The sequence below is a fragment of the Tachysurus fulvidraco genome, chromosome 7 (assembly GCF_022655615.1).
Source record: "Tachysurus fulvidraco isolate hzauxx_2018 chromosome 7, HZAU_PFXX_2.0, whole genome shotgun sequence".
Lineage (NCBI taxonomy): Eukaryota > Metazoa > Chordata > Actinopteri > Siluriformes > Bagridae > Tachysurus > Tachysurus fulvidraco.
Window position 1 is genome coordinate 1101599 of NC_062524.1, and position 14884 is coordinate 1116482.

At 38.7% G+C, this 14884-nt stretch overlaps 2 long non-coding RNA genes across 3 annotated transcripts; one reads left to right on the top strand and one right to left on the bottom strand.

Annotated features, from left to right (window-relative positions):
* Positions 1-524: 524 nt before the first annotated feature.
* Positions 525-8807, bottom strand: LOC113640153. Its single transcript, XR_003439986.2, has 4 exons — positions 8522-8807; positions 2131-2198; positions 1955-2013; positions 525-1874 (listed from the first exon to the last, which is right to left on the bottom strand). It is a non-coding gene; the product is annotated as an uncharacterized LOC113640153 (long non-coding RNA).
* Positions 8808-12269: 3462 nt separating this feature from the next.
* LOC113640154 lies at positions 12270-13584 on the top strand. 2 transcript variants are annotated; one of them, XR_003439987.2, is made up of 3 exons: positions 12288-12682; positions 12774-12823; positions 13406-13584. It is a non-coding gene; the product is annotated as an uncharacterized LOC113640154 (long non-coding RNA). The 2 variants fall into 2 exon arrangements; XR_007143513.1 differs by having other exon boundaries at positions 12270-12682; positions 12774-13584.
* Positions 13585-14884: the final 1300 nt, after the last annotated feature.

Here is a 14884-nt window from a genome sequence, read left to right on the forward strand (position 1 = left end):
TGACATTGTCTCAAAGCAGCTTTACAGAACATAAACTTAAAACAAAAGGATAATATTATGATTAATATAAAGATTAATATAATAAAAAATATCCTAATAATCATTCTAAAAAATTCTAAAAAAAAAAAAAAGTTTATTAGATATATTTAAATTTATTTGTATTTATCCCCAATGAGCAAGTCTGAGGTGACTCAGGCAGCAGTGGCAAGGAAAAACTCCCTTGGATGGTAAAAGAAGAAACCTTGAGAGGAACCAGACTCAAGGGGGAAGCTCATCCTCATTTGGGTGACACTGACGGTGTGAAAATATATAGTCCGACAAATGTTGTATTGATGAGGAGGTGGTTGTCCTCAAAGACCACATGGATTTGGCATTTCCTCTTAGTATGTCCAAATATTTCATGAAGCAAAGTCCATGAATGTCTCAGGATCCTCACATGGTTGGCCTCATCTCAGTGAAGGTCCAAAATCTTCATCGCACATAAGACAGTCGGAGTTGGTACAATTTCTGGATGCCTCGGGATGGGTATAAAGAGAGAAGCAGTGGACAGGAATTAGTGTAGCTGCTGTTCATAATATTAGCAAGCACTAGATGATAATGTGCATTTGTTCAGATGTACTAGAGCACAGGATTATGGGATGTATTATGTGCCTGACTAGAGTGTGTAGACATTAGAAAACATAGTTAGATAAATGGGAGCTAAACCATTAAGAGCGTTGAACATACATAGCAGCAGTTTGTAATCAATTCTAAGTTCATTCAATTAGCAGCACTCACTTAATTTAGACAATTTAGATATTTCATCTGATTTTGATGAGATATATAACTGTGTATTACCAGCATAACAATGGAAACTAATCCCATGCATTCTAATGATGTTCCTTAAGGGAAGAATGTATATTGAGAAAAGCAAAGATCCTAGAACTGATCTTTGAGGAACCCCATAATTAACTGGCAACAAACTGGAGGATTCACCATATAATTCAAAAAAATGTCTTGTGGGTTCTGGTTGATGATGGTTATGTGCATGTGTGTGTGTGTGGGTGTGTGTGTGTGTGTATGATGTAGTGAAGGAGTCTCCAGTGTTAGTGGTGTGTGTGTGTGTGTGTGATGTAGTGAAGGAGTCTCCAGTGTTAGTGATGCGAGTTTACATTTCTTTACACTTTCTCACCAACACAAGATGAGATTTTTCTCATTAACTTGGAGAGAATAAAGAGAAAGTGCATAAGACAACAGGAAATTATTTAATAAACATTAAAAGTAGGTAAAAACAGATTAAAGAATGTGACGTGACACTTGTTAATAATTGTAATTCTTCTTCAAATTGCTGACGGTAATAAACTTTAAGGTAGTAACGCTAACTCTTAACAGGAAGTGGAGCTGAAATAGGCAGAACGAATGTGTGTAAATTGTGTTAGTGATCATTTTGCCTCATAGTAAAGAGGCATAATCAATATTACAGCTTTAAGATCATCAGCACAAAGTAGACACTGAGGTTAAAAGCCTAATTAAACCAGTATGTTAATACAGTTCCACTCACCTGTTCCAGTATCTGTTTGGCCTTACTCTGGTAAGTCTCCCTGTTCCTGGGCACTGACTATCTTAGTGGCTTTGTTAAAGAGGATCAATTCAATACTGTTTCAGAAAGGAGGTTATGTAAAATCTCTGAGTATGTCAACCTTGAAATGAGGGAAACTGTGGGTTTTCCGTTTCAGAAAGGGAGGTATGTTAAACCCGAGAAAGCAGGTTAAGTCAAGCCCATTTCTGAAAGAGAGAAAACTTGTACTCAGAGTCAGTTATCATAGTAACTCGCATAATATTAACATTACCTCAGTAGGCCTCTTTGTGGCAGCAGAAACGGTTTCTTCATCATCCTGTAAAGATGAGCATTCCATAAAGTACACTTTATAATACTATTTGTCATCATTTATGGTGTATCGAGTAGGTGACTTACAACTGTCTGGGGTTCTGTTGGGACAGGAGGCTCCAAGAGACAGACATTACCATACAAATCTGTTGGGAACAACAGAAAACCCAACCCAAAGTAATATAAACGGAAATATCACACAAACTCTATATAAAAAATAACACACTATAGGTAGACCTCTTACATTTTATGAAAGCACTTACATCTTCTGGTTCTGATAAAGTCCTATAGGAATTCCCTCTGTATGTAAATATCCTCAGGAATCTCTGACCTATTTATAAAGTGGGATGATATATACTTATAAGCAGGATGAGGTGCTGAAGTGGAACCACACACACACACACACACACACACACACACGGGCACTCACATTATTGGCGCCCCTTCTGTAAAGATACGGAGAGAATCAAAGCACAGTCTCTAGATGATATGGATTGAAAGGTTGTGCATCTTTTCTTATTTGGGGTGTGTGTGTGTGTGTGTGTGTGTGTGTGTGTAGTGAGTCAGCACAGAAACACACAAACTGAACAGATATAGCTAAAAAGAAGGTGGCCCATGAAGATCTCACTGAGATTCGATCTCCTCACTCTGATCTTTGATAGGATCATGAACTGAAGTTCTTTGCCTGGATTTACAAGCTGCCACATGATTGGCTGACTGGACAAGAACACATAAATGAGCAGGTGTACAGGTGTTCCTATTAAAATGACCAGTGACTATGTGACCTTGTGCTGACTTTGTTCCTCTCGCTCGCCTTTTTTACAAATTGTTGTACAGAAGAATAAAATGTGTTTTTGTTAGTTTGTGTAATCTGAGGTTAGATGGTTGTTTATAGAATGCGATGTTTACTTTCCCTAATCTGTAGTGTTATGACACCTAAGGACCAGTTAGGTGGGGATAAGCTACTAAAAGGGGAATTCTATGAGGAAATCTTCACCACCGGGTTGACCCCCGAGGCCTACTGCCTTCGGTTCCTCCCTGGGCTCCTTACTGGTCCGTGTGTCCTAGTCTATCCCTGCAGGTGGTGGAACTACTTTACAGTGTGAGACATGAGTCCAAGATCTTTTTCATTTACCTAATAGCATTCTGGTAACTTCCTTCACTACTTCTCCTGTAAAATGTGTCCTGTTTGCTCGCTCTACTTAACCTGATGCTTGTGGTACTTCCATCAACCGATGTGCTTCCCAATAGGTCATTAAAAAGAAACACAACAAACAGAAAAATGATAAAAATCCTACAAATATCCCATCAGCTATACGCTTTTGAAAATAAAAATGTCTTTAGCCTGGACTTAAAAATATTGAGAAGAGGCTTGTCTAATGGACAGTGGCAAGGCGTTCCAGAGCCTGGGGGCAGCAATACAGAAAGCACAATCTCCCCTGCACTTAAGCCTCGACCTTGGGGTAAACAATAGATCCTGGTTGGAAGACTGAAGGAATTTAGTGGGTTGATACTCAGTAACTCACTAAGATAAGGGGGGCCAAACCATTCAGAGATTTCTAAACAAGGAGCAAAAATGTTAAAATCCACTCTAAAACAAACAGGCAACCAATGTAGTGAGCATAATATAGGAGTAATGTACTCCCTCTTTTTTTTACCCCATGCAAGAGTCGAGCCGCAGCATTTTGGACAGACTGCAAGTGGGATAAAGCTGTCAGGCACATACATACTTGCCTGAAAATCACCAGGATTGTTCCAAATACACCTGTATGTGTGTGTGTGTGTGTCTATTAGTGGACATTATGTGTGTGTGTGTGTGTGTGTAGAAGGGAAGGGCAAGAGTGTGACCCATTGCCCCACTAAATGTGGCAAACAGGTGTTATAAAATTAATTTATAATATATTAATGTGTTATAAAATTAATAAATAAAATGTATTTATTATTAATGTATAAAATTATTTTATGAATACACAAGTCAACAAGAACGTATATAATTAATTTATACAAGTTATATTAATAGTTAAAATAGTAAAATTAATAATTAATTTTAATTATAATAAATAATGCACAAAGTAAATTTCAGGTAAACGTATGGAAGAGAACCCAAGTTCCATCCATCCATCTATCTTCTACCGCTTATCCGGGGCCGGGTCGTGGGGGTAGCAGTCTAAGCAGGGACGCCCAGACTTCCCTCTCCCCAGACACTTCCTCCAGCTCTTCCGGGAGAATACCGAGGCGTTCCCAGGCCAGCCGAGAGACATAGTCCCTCCAGCATGTCCTAGGTCTTCCCTGGGGCCTCCTCCCGGTGGGGCATGCCCGGAACACCCCCCACCCCACCCCCAGCGAGGTGACATTCCATGTCCCTAGAGCCAGATTCCGTGTCCGGGGATTGGGTCACCGAGGCCCCCGCCTTCGACTGCCAACCAATCCACAATGCACCGGCCCCTTACAGTTCCTCCTGCAGGTGGTGGGCCCACAAGAGCTCTGCCCCACATCGCTCCATCGGGCTGAGCCCAGCTGGGCCCGGTGGTGTAAGACCCGGCCAACCCCGGGCCTGGCTACAGGGTGGGTTCACTGTTGCACCATACCGGGCGACATCACAGACCTTGGTTTTAAGTTCCTCATAAGGGGGATTTGAACCACTCTTTGTCTGGCCGTCACCCAGGACCTGTTTGCCTTGGGAGACCCTACCAGGGGCAAAAAGCCCCAGACAACATAGCTCCTAGGATCATTCAGGCACGCAAACCTCTCCACCACAATAAGGTGGCAGTTCAAGGAGGAGTGAGAACCCAAGTTACGACACATTAACCCTTTAAAACTGGGTCAAATTGACCCAAAGACAACAGGGAGGTAAAAAAAAACATTCAGAGGATGCAATTTTTCAAAAGTTAAAACGCACCAATGGCTTAGCATTTCTACATCAATGAAAACGTGAGAGGAGTCAAATGAGGACATGAAAAATGTCTCGCCACCCAGACGACGGAGCCGAAAAGTATAAATAGCTCCACCCTGAAATTTTTGCCCATTATCTGCTGTCACTGGTCTGCTATCTCTGGACTTCATACATTCGAGCTGCCTTCAAGAATTTCACGTTACACAGAGCCAGAAGTAAACATGAAATAAATTTGTTTTATTTATTTATGGCGTGTCTTGTCCTGTGAGAGTGACAGAGAGAGAGAGAGAGAGAGATCATGACTTCTGTGTCTTGTCTGAAAGTGTGGCATCACAAAGTCTCCTCTGCTGTGATGTCCAGGTTCGAGGAACACACTAATCCACCATGTACAATAAAACTCCCAGCTACAGTGAGGTGTAAAGCATTTCCTGTGGAGGACGAGTCAGTAATCAGTAATCGCCTGCAAGACCAAGGAGGTGTGTCTGAGCATTCCATTGTCACTGAGGTGTTTATAGTACCAGGAGATTGGAGAATGGATGACAGCTTGTTTTAATCAAACCATGAGTAACAAACAAGAAGAAAAAGATGGCAGATAATTATAATATCCTGGTTGTCTGGGATTAGTGTGTATCTGAAGGATCCTGAAGCTGAGATTCTGTAGAGTTGAATCTGAAACTGATTGATCCTCTGATTGTTATTCTGAATAGATTCATACATTTTGCCAGAAAGTTAATAAGAATGATCTCCATTAAATAAAATCTAAACATGATTAATATTTGCTCTCCTGTCTGTGTCTGATTAAAAAAAAGCATCTTTCCTGTTATAAAAGAGGAATTGATGGGATAGATTTTGAGGGCCCTGACTGCACACAAGAGATGAAGCTTCACCTGTTCTGGTGCATCAAGAGGTGAAAGGGAGGAGAGCTGGAGGACGATCAGATGAACATTCAAGAAAGGTAACTTCAGAATGTAGTTTGTCCTCCAGCACAATATGACCAGGGGCAAAACCAAATCTAAAGCAGGAGAAGGTCACTGGGCCTGCAAATCTACTACTCTTTTTAAATGATGTCAACGCTAGTAACAGAGCAAACTCAAAACAGAAATTTCTCATAGGCTGACCAGACGGGCTCAAAGTGAGCCTTAAGCCTTCAAAGACAATAGACTGGTCCTAGGAAGGAACCCACAGTCTGCAGAAAGGCCTCAGACATTCAGATTAACAGATATAATCTGATTTAGTTTTGTCTTCACATATTTTACTAAAAACAAATAAATCTAAACAACACTTTCATCCTTCAGTCCCATATTAATTTTCTGTGGTGACTCACTGCCATGGTGTCACTTTACTTCACTGTCAGACAGAAGAGTGTCTGTTAGCTCACATTTACACAGTGGAGAATGTAACACTCATCCAAACTGCTTCTTATCACTGCTTTAACTCTCATACAATATTCAATAATATTCTTTTATTTTTCCTCAAGATGCTACACAGCATCCTGTTCTTAGGTCACATCCATGCTGCTGAATACATGCCACAACACATTTTATGGCATGGACATGTTAGAGAACCTACTTTCTGCAACTTGTTAGTAAACAGATTATTCATAACTTTAAATACATTTGTTTTATTTAATGAAGTTTTATTTGAACTTTTATTACCTTCATGTTTTCTGTGCAGTTTGTAATGTGTGTGTTTTCCTCTCAGTTCACAGTGTATTTCAGCCAAGTACATGAAACCACAGTGAAGGAAATTCTGTCTGTATTATTAGGTGGTTTTGAAAAAAAGGTGACAGATACCCACTGATTTCCAGGGTCATATGTATCTGTGAGTATAATAACCGCAGATACTATGGCACGTCTCTGTCCTGTGGAGGTGACAGAGAGAGAGAGATCATGACATCTGTGTCTTGTCTGAAAGTGTGGCATCGCAAAGTCTGCTCTGCTGTGATGTCCACATTTCAGCAAGACACCGGACCACCATGCACAATACAACTCCCAGCTACAATGAGGTGTGAAGCGTTTGCTGTAGAGGACATGAGCCATGTGAAACCACCCTGTGGACACTGCCAACAGCTTTATTCACTTCCTGGACCCCAGGGTTTTCTACATAAACCTGGTAACTGTGCTGAGACTGAGGCCATCAGTAATCTCCTGCAAGACCAAGATGTGTCCACCATTAATGGAGAGGTTTATAGTGACCAGGAGATTGGAGAAAGGAGGACAGCTTGTTTTAAACAAAACATGAGTAACAAACGAAGAAAAAGAAGGCAGATGAATATAATATCCAGGTGGTCTATGATTAGTGTCTATCTGAAGGATCCTGGAACTCTGAGATTCTGTAGAGTTGAATCTGAATCTGTTTGATCCTCTCTGATTGTTATTCATTATCTGAGAGGATTTACTGGCAAAAATGTATGAATCTATTCAGAATAAGAATGAACTCCATTAAATAAAAACACAAAGAAAAGAAAAGCATCTTTCCTGTTATAAAACAGGAACTGATAAAAACAAACATCATAGAGAAGTGAAATATTCATAAACAAGTGAATGTCTAGGTTTAAGTATGACTCTTGTAGAGGTTAAAATCATTATGATTTAAGTGTTCTTTTGGAGTGTCCACTAGGGGGAGCGCGAAGGTTGCAGGGTGTGGCTGATGCAATTTGTGCTGTGTTACAGCTAATACAGACTGACGCAGAGACAACAGCACGAGTCCGTGTTGTCATTTATTAATGTCTATTTTTTCCCTTTATCAGGTATGAAATACATAACAGTGTATTTTCATCATGAGTTAAAGTGATATAGTCGTCATGAGACCGGATATTTCTGTGAATATATGCGAAAGCATGGAGTTTGATCCAAACAAAGACTGTAATGTTACCTATGCTAATCGGCATGCTTAGCATGCTAAACATTAGGGTGGAGAAAACTAAATGAGATCATCACAGTGGTTTCAGTGGAACACAAGAGTAAAGTTGTACAATGTCAAAGTGAATGTTATGTGTAATGAAGTTTTTTTGTGTATTTCATAACGAGTTCAATGCTTTATAATAGACTGTTGAAATGGTGTTTCATCGAGTTGGGACTCTGAATTGTTTTCTCTTTCATGAAGAGTGTAAAAAGTTACTGAAGAACAAATTGATGTTGAACACAAAAGAACTGAACATCATGAAAAGAACAAAAGAACATCATGAGGAAAAGTCATTTTGCAGTTGCAAGAGGACACAGACGGAAGGTGTTACGTTATGAATGTTATAGAAGTGATGTATTTGTATTATTGACTTCAGACACATTAATGTGATTTAATGTACTGATGTATTCATTTATTCCCAGTTGTGTTATTTCAGTAATATCTGTTGATGACAGACATCATACAGCTAATACAGACTGTCTCAGAGACAACAGCACGAGTCCGTGTTGTCATTTATTAATGTCTATTTCCCCCTTTATCACTAACTCACTCACCTTTAAAACTATTATTTATCTTCCCAGAAATCATAATCATATAACTCAAAATATGCCCCTTAACTTACCAGTTAACTTGTAATTATTCTTTCTAATGTACTGTTTGACCAAAAGAGAAATGACACACAATAAATGTATTTTAGTCTTTTTGCATTAATTAAATGGAAAAATATGAACATAGGATTACAGTAAATATAAAAGAATGGTTTAGATTAAAGTTGTAAACTCGAGCCAAAGTGAACTCTTAGTGTTTTATACGTGAGCTTGCTAAATTAAGATGGAAATGAGATTCGATAATCCTACCAGTCTGAAGAAACCTCTCGTCCTCACGGTCTAAGGAGCAATGGAGATGTTCACACAGAATCCCATAGCTGTTGTCCTCAATGCAGGTGAGTGCTGAATCTCCGGAGGCAACATCGTCTCTCCTCCCGTTCGGTTCTCTTGAGGTAATTACACAGACTCTGCAGTGCTAACTTTAGCTTAGCTTAGCTCTCTCAGCTCAGTCCTCAGCTCTCCTGAGGTAATTACACAGACTCTGCAGTGCTAACTTTAGCTTAGCTTAGCTCTCTCAGCTCAGTCCTCAGCTCTCCTGAGGTAATTACCACAGACTCGGCTGTGCTAACTTTAGCTTAGCTCCCTCGGCTCTCCTGAGGTAATTATAGTGCTAACTTTAGCTTAGCTCTCTCAGCTCAGTCCTCGGTTCTCCTGAGGTAATTACCACACACTCGGCAATGCTAACCTTAGCTTAGCTCTCTCAGCTCAGTCCTCAGCTCTCCTGAGGTAATTACACAGACTCTGCAGTGCTAACTTTAGCTTAGCTTAGCTCTCTCAGCTCAGTCCTCAGCTCTCCTGAGGTAATTACACAGACACGGCTGTGCTAACTTTAGCTTAGCTTAGCTCTCTCAGCTCAGTCCTTAGCTCTCCTGTGGTAATTACCACAGACTCGGCTGTGCTAACTTTAGCTTAGCTCCCTCGGCTCTCCTGAGGTAATTACAGTGCTAACTTTAGCTTAGCTCTCTCAGCTCAGTCCTCGGTTCTCCTGAGGTAATTACCACACACTCGGCAATGCTAACTTTAGCTTAGCTTAGCTCTCTCAGCTCAGTCCTCAGCTCTCCTGAGGTAATTACACAGACTCGGCTGTGCTAACTTTAGCTTAGCTTAGCTCTCTCAGCTCAGTCCTCGGTTCTCCTGAGGTAATTACCACACACTCGGCAATGCTAACTTTAGCTTAGCTTAGCTCTCTCAGCTCAGTCCTCAGCTCTCCTGAGGTAATTAACACACACTCGGCAGTGCTAACTCTGCGGTCCACTGGAGTAAGGAGCAGTTTTCCAATGTCGCTGAAACACGTCTCTAATCACTTGTTGTATTAATTTCCCAGACACCTGCCTTCTGCAGCCATTAGCATCACATGTTCAGCCCTTCACGCCTTTTCTCCAGCCCTCTTCTTCTTCTTTTGATTTTAATTGGCGGATGGCAAACCAACTTAAGGTGCGTTTACCGCCACTTACTGGACTGGAGTGTTTGGGGAATGGTTGTGAAGTTTGAAACAAAAAATAAATTAATTAATTAAAACTAATAATAATAATGATAATAATAATGATACAGCTATATGGTAAATTCTATGGATCAGTCTTAAATACAAAAATAAAATAACTAATCCATAGAATATCCTAGACTGTTTTGATTCATTTCCTAATAGAACCTGAAGAGATAAATCATTTATACCAAACGATCTTAAAGCTTGAATTAGTTTAATTCTTGCTCCTTCATATGCATCACACTCTATGTGCTCTACTGATTTTGCTTGACCACATTTATCACAGTTTCCATTTTCATGTTTCCCATTTTATACAAACTCTAATTTAATGCACAATGTCCAAGACACATTCTTGACATTAATACATCTTTCCTGTTGCCAAACTTTCTTCTTTCTAGCCCTACTTTCTCTTGAATATGATGAAAGTGTCTACCTTTTGTTCCAATATCCCACTCCTTCTGCCCTTCCTCTTATTCTACACTTCCGGTCTTATGTAGTACATTTACATTTACAGCATTTGGCAGACGCCCTTATCCAGAGCGACATACATAAGTGCTACACAAATAACACCTCTTTTCTATCGTAGTAATGTAGAGAGGCAGCTACAACCACATTTTGTGTAGTAACAGCGTTTAGCTCAGGAGTTATCGACTCGGGAAACTCCGACCTGTGAATATGTGGCCGACTTTACTTAAGACGCCGAGACGCTTTTTTCCTTCTCGATAGGTGAGTAACGTTGGTTTTGCTTTGTTACACAGAACTAATATATGCCTTTGTCCTTCATATGATTATACTTGTGTGTCATTTTTGCTTGTTTGTTTATCTACAATCGTATTGTTCTTCCCTTCAGCTATGATAAAGACACATTTCTTTCCATTATTTGCCTGGGTTACGTATGTGTGGGTGGAGCTATAAATACAGGGGTGGGACCCATTTGGGTTAGGGGTGTGTTTGTTTTGGTGATTTCAAATGTCGACATTGGCTTTCAAAAATCGGAGACCTCACCTTTAAGTAAAAAGATGCTGGGTTGAAGATTACTTTCAAATAAAACGCAGTTTTAGTATATGACGCATATTTTGATGTCGTAGGAAACTGATAAAAATAAAACAAAACCGTGCTGTGACATCGTCCACAAGCAGGAAGTGAGGTGGCGTCCCCCGCGGGAAACCAGAAGCGGAGCGGCGTCCCTCACCGAAACAAACGCAGACCGATGTCACACACAGAAAAAACAACAGTCCGGTTCAGGCTGACGCTGTCCTGCTGGGTCTTGGTCTGGCGGAATCTTTCTGTCAGTGATTTGGGGATTAAAACAAACCCAAGTGCAGGATAGCTAAAATAAACTGGGTTTATTAAATAAAAACACAAAACAGGGACAAAGACAAAACCAGACATGACCAATGATCATGATCTAATTCAGGAGATGTTTTTGTCCTATGCACGTGAACAAGATTTTAAAACAACTGATCCTGGTTATAACACCACATCTTTTAGTCATACTGTTTACATCCTGACATTCCCACATGATGAATACACATATACTGTAACAGTCTCTCTTACCAAAATGACTCATTGCAGCTACTGAACAAAATCATACTTCACTAAATGTTTTTGTAAATGTAAAGATTTAATTACAAGTTAATTATGTAAAAGTAATTATTTATAAAATAAACAAAAATCAAAAGACTCCCCTTAATAAAAATGTCTGTACATGTAAATGGGACCAAAGCTCTTTTATTATTGTCTAAAGTAATACTTTTCCTGTTCTGTTGTTTTCCTAAAGCATATTTGAATCTCTGACAGAATGGAATTAGCAGTCAGCCATAAGGAAAGCTGGTTTTATGTTGGTTTTAACCTCCCACTACTCTGATATCCACACAGAACACTGCTTCACCAGCTGCTCTATCCTCTCTCTCTCTAAATCACCACTAAAATACAGACAGGGTGGTGGGACAGGTCTATTGTCTTACCTTGTCTCATTAACCTTTAATCTTTTAAGTTCTATGCAGTTTAAGTTACCTCTCCCTAGGAGAGTTCCAGGGAGATAAAGGGGCTTTTTACCCCTGGTCATTTCCTTTTTTTTCTGTGATCCGATAGCTTTCCAATGGTAAAAATACCAGGTCTAAATACCCTCTGAAACGTTTTGGAGACAGATATAAATCCGATGGTACAAACCCCTTCAGGAGGTGGCCTGGGACGCGTTTCAGATGAAACTGGACAGGTGTAAATGTATGTGGTTGTTCAAGCCACATACCTCAGTGCTATACTCCTCCCAAAAAGAGTACGTCACTCGCAGGTGACTCGCGAGTCGTGCATCATGCCAGAAACAAATAAATGTAAATGCTGTTTTTTGTAGCATAAACGTAACAAGTTTTTTCGTCTCCTTTTTGATTGCATTCTGAAAACCGCATACACCAAAGTGTGTTCCATTTCAATTACCCCAAAAATGAGGTAAAATATATTAGCATTTTGGGTGGGAGTAGAAAGATCGGATTGATATCCGATTCGCCGAGACGCATTTATGTGGCCTAATGTAAATGGAACAAATCAGATAGCTATTGGATCAGAGACAACACACGATGTGACCCGGGGTAAAAAGGCCCTACAATGATTCTGATTCTGATTTTGAAACAGACTCTCTCTCTCTCTCGCACACACACACACACACACACACACACGCACACACACGCACACACAAACACACAGACCACATTTTATTTGATGTACTGATTAACAAATGAAGCATGTTATTTAGGAACAAACCTACATTTTTTCTGGAACTTTTCTCTTTAACAAAAAGCCTGAATCCGAAACTCCTCCCCTGGATGTTTGTGCGCATGCGCGAGTCTCTGCCTAGTCTTCTGCGGAGTCAGATGTGTTTTTGTCGTCAGTATCTTCATGTGACCAACAGACCGACTACACAGAATGAGGTGAGCAGGTCTTCGGTCTTCTGTATGTGACACTTTATTTACAATAATAACAATAATAAAGGACAATATGTATTTCTCTCTGCTCATGAAGTAAACAAGAACAAATTGTGAAGGACTTCCTTCTTCCTGATCTCAGCAAAGGTAAAGGTTTATAAACTCGTTATAACTCTGTATAACTCTGTATAACAGGAATTAAAAGTTACTACCATGGCCAAAGCTTTGAGGACATGGTAAGTTTGTGTTTACGTTAAATTCAAAATAATTTACTGATTCAAAATCTTGTGCTAACTTTTAGTCTTTAATATAAAGTTTCTGGACTTATGGAGAATCGAGTTAAGGAGGTTTTTAGGAAAATGTAAGCTCTCATTCACCTAAAACCATTAGTGCAATTTAACATCAAACCCAGATGATTTTCTCTTCTCGCTTTTAATACTCTGTTGATCATCTAGTTTTTTTTATTTATATTATCCTAAACTGTATACATGTCAAGAATATAACTTTATTTAAGTAAAAAATTACGTTTTCTCCAATTTTGGTCATCATTAAATATTTTACATGTATGCAATTGGACGAAACCCTTAACGGCATCCAGAACGGCTAAATAAAAGGTTAAAATCAGAAGAATAAAGATATAAAGTTAATGTTAACTGCTGCAGTTTATCTGTATGTGATGATGAACTCTAACTGCTTCTTATATATACATGTGTCTGTGTTTCTCTACAGCCGAGTTCTTCTGGTGGGAGAGATAAACCAATTCCTGTTCATCTTTAAAACAAATATTTCAGAATATTTGCTCTTTTTCTACATTTTCTTTAAAGAGTATAAACTCTGTATGTGAAAGTTTGAAGACTTCTTCTTTTTCTTCTTCTTCTTCTAAATAAAAGTGTTCATATATAAAAACACAGAGAATCTTGTTTTTGTTATTTAAATGAGATGTTAAAGGGTGTGTGTGTGTGTGTGCGTGTGTGTGTGTGTGTGTGTGTGTGTGTGTGTGTGTGTGTGTGTGTGTGTGTGTGTGTGTGTAATATTATTCCAAAAGAATAGACTGGATATTATTCTATTCTTTCCTATAGTAAGTGTTATTATTAAACTTCATATGTTAATAAAAGGTGATATGATTTTTATTTATTTTGTTACATTTAGCAGCAGTTTTACTAATTTGATTCTTCACAATAAGAGTCTAAATAATAATTACTGGTTCCTGACAATGTTCTGCAGTACAGAAATAGACTTCTGTGTCCTGTCTGAAAGTGTAGCAAATCTCCCTTGCTGTGATGTCCAAGTTTCAGCAAGACACTGATCCATCACGTACAATACAACTCCCAGCTACAGTGAGGTGTGAAGTGTTTAGGAACATAATGAACACACATGACATTTCATAAATAAAGTTTAATCCCCTAAGAAAATTTTACTGCCATCAAACAGAAACAGAAAGGCGTTCATTCATCTTTGCAAATCATTCACAGGTGACATTAAACTTACTGGCAGCGAGTTAACACTAACACTGAGCTGTACTACACCTGCTGAGTCAGCAGCTTTATAATCTGATCATATATAATAACAGGAAACTGGATATCTAAATGTTCTTACTAATTTCATGACACAAACCGCCATTAAAACATACACCAGATAAACAGCAGTATAACCTTTAATTTATCTTATTTATCTTTATACTTGTCACAGACATGTCACAGTATTCTTCTGTTTTGTTTGTAGATTTATATATTTATTTAATATTTTATAATAATATAAAACTTATATATATATTATATAATATTATATATAGAAAATGTTATGTTTTAATTATAATTATATTCTTTTATATAGCAGAAACTGGTCATGGTTTATTTCACACTTTCCAGCCAGGATGATAAAACATTTTATTATTCTTTATTGTTGCACACTGAAGCACCTTAACACAGACCTTTAAATAAGTAATGGAGTAATCATGAGTACAGTTAATTAAGACTTCTAATAAACTAAAGAATAAACAATAAAACAGAATAAAATACAATAACGTCAACACGGTAAAGTTAATTTAAACAGTACAGAGGTTTAGAGTAGCCGTAATTTGCACATAATTAAATCACTAATATCAATAAACTACACAGGAGTGAAAAAATGCCTCCTGATTGGCAGCAGAAATATTTATGTAGACTAACAGCTGTGATTTCAAATCTGAATTATATATTTATTTCTCAT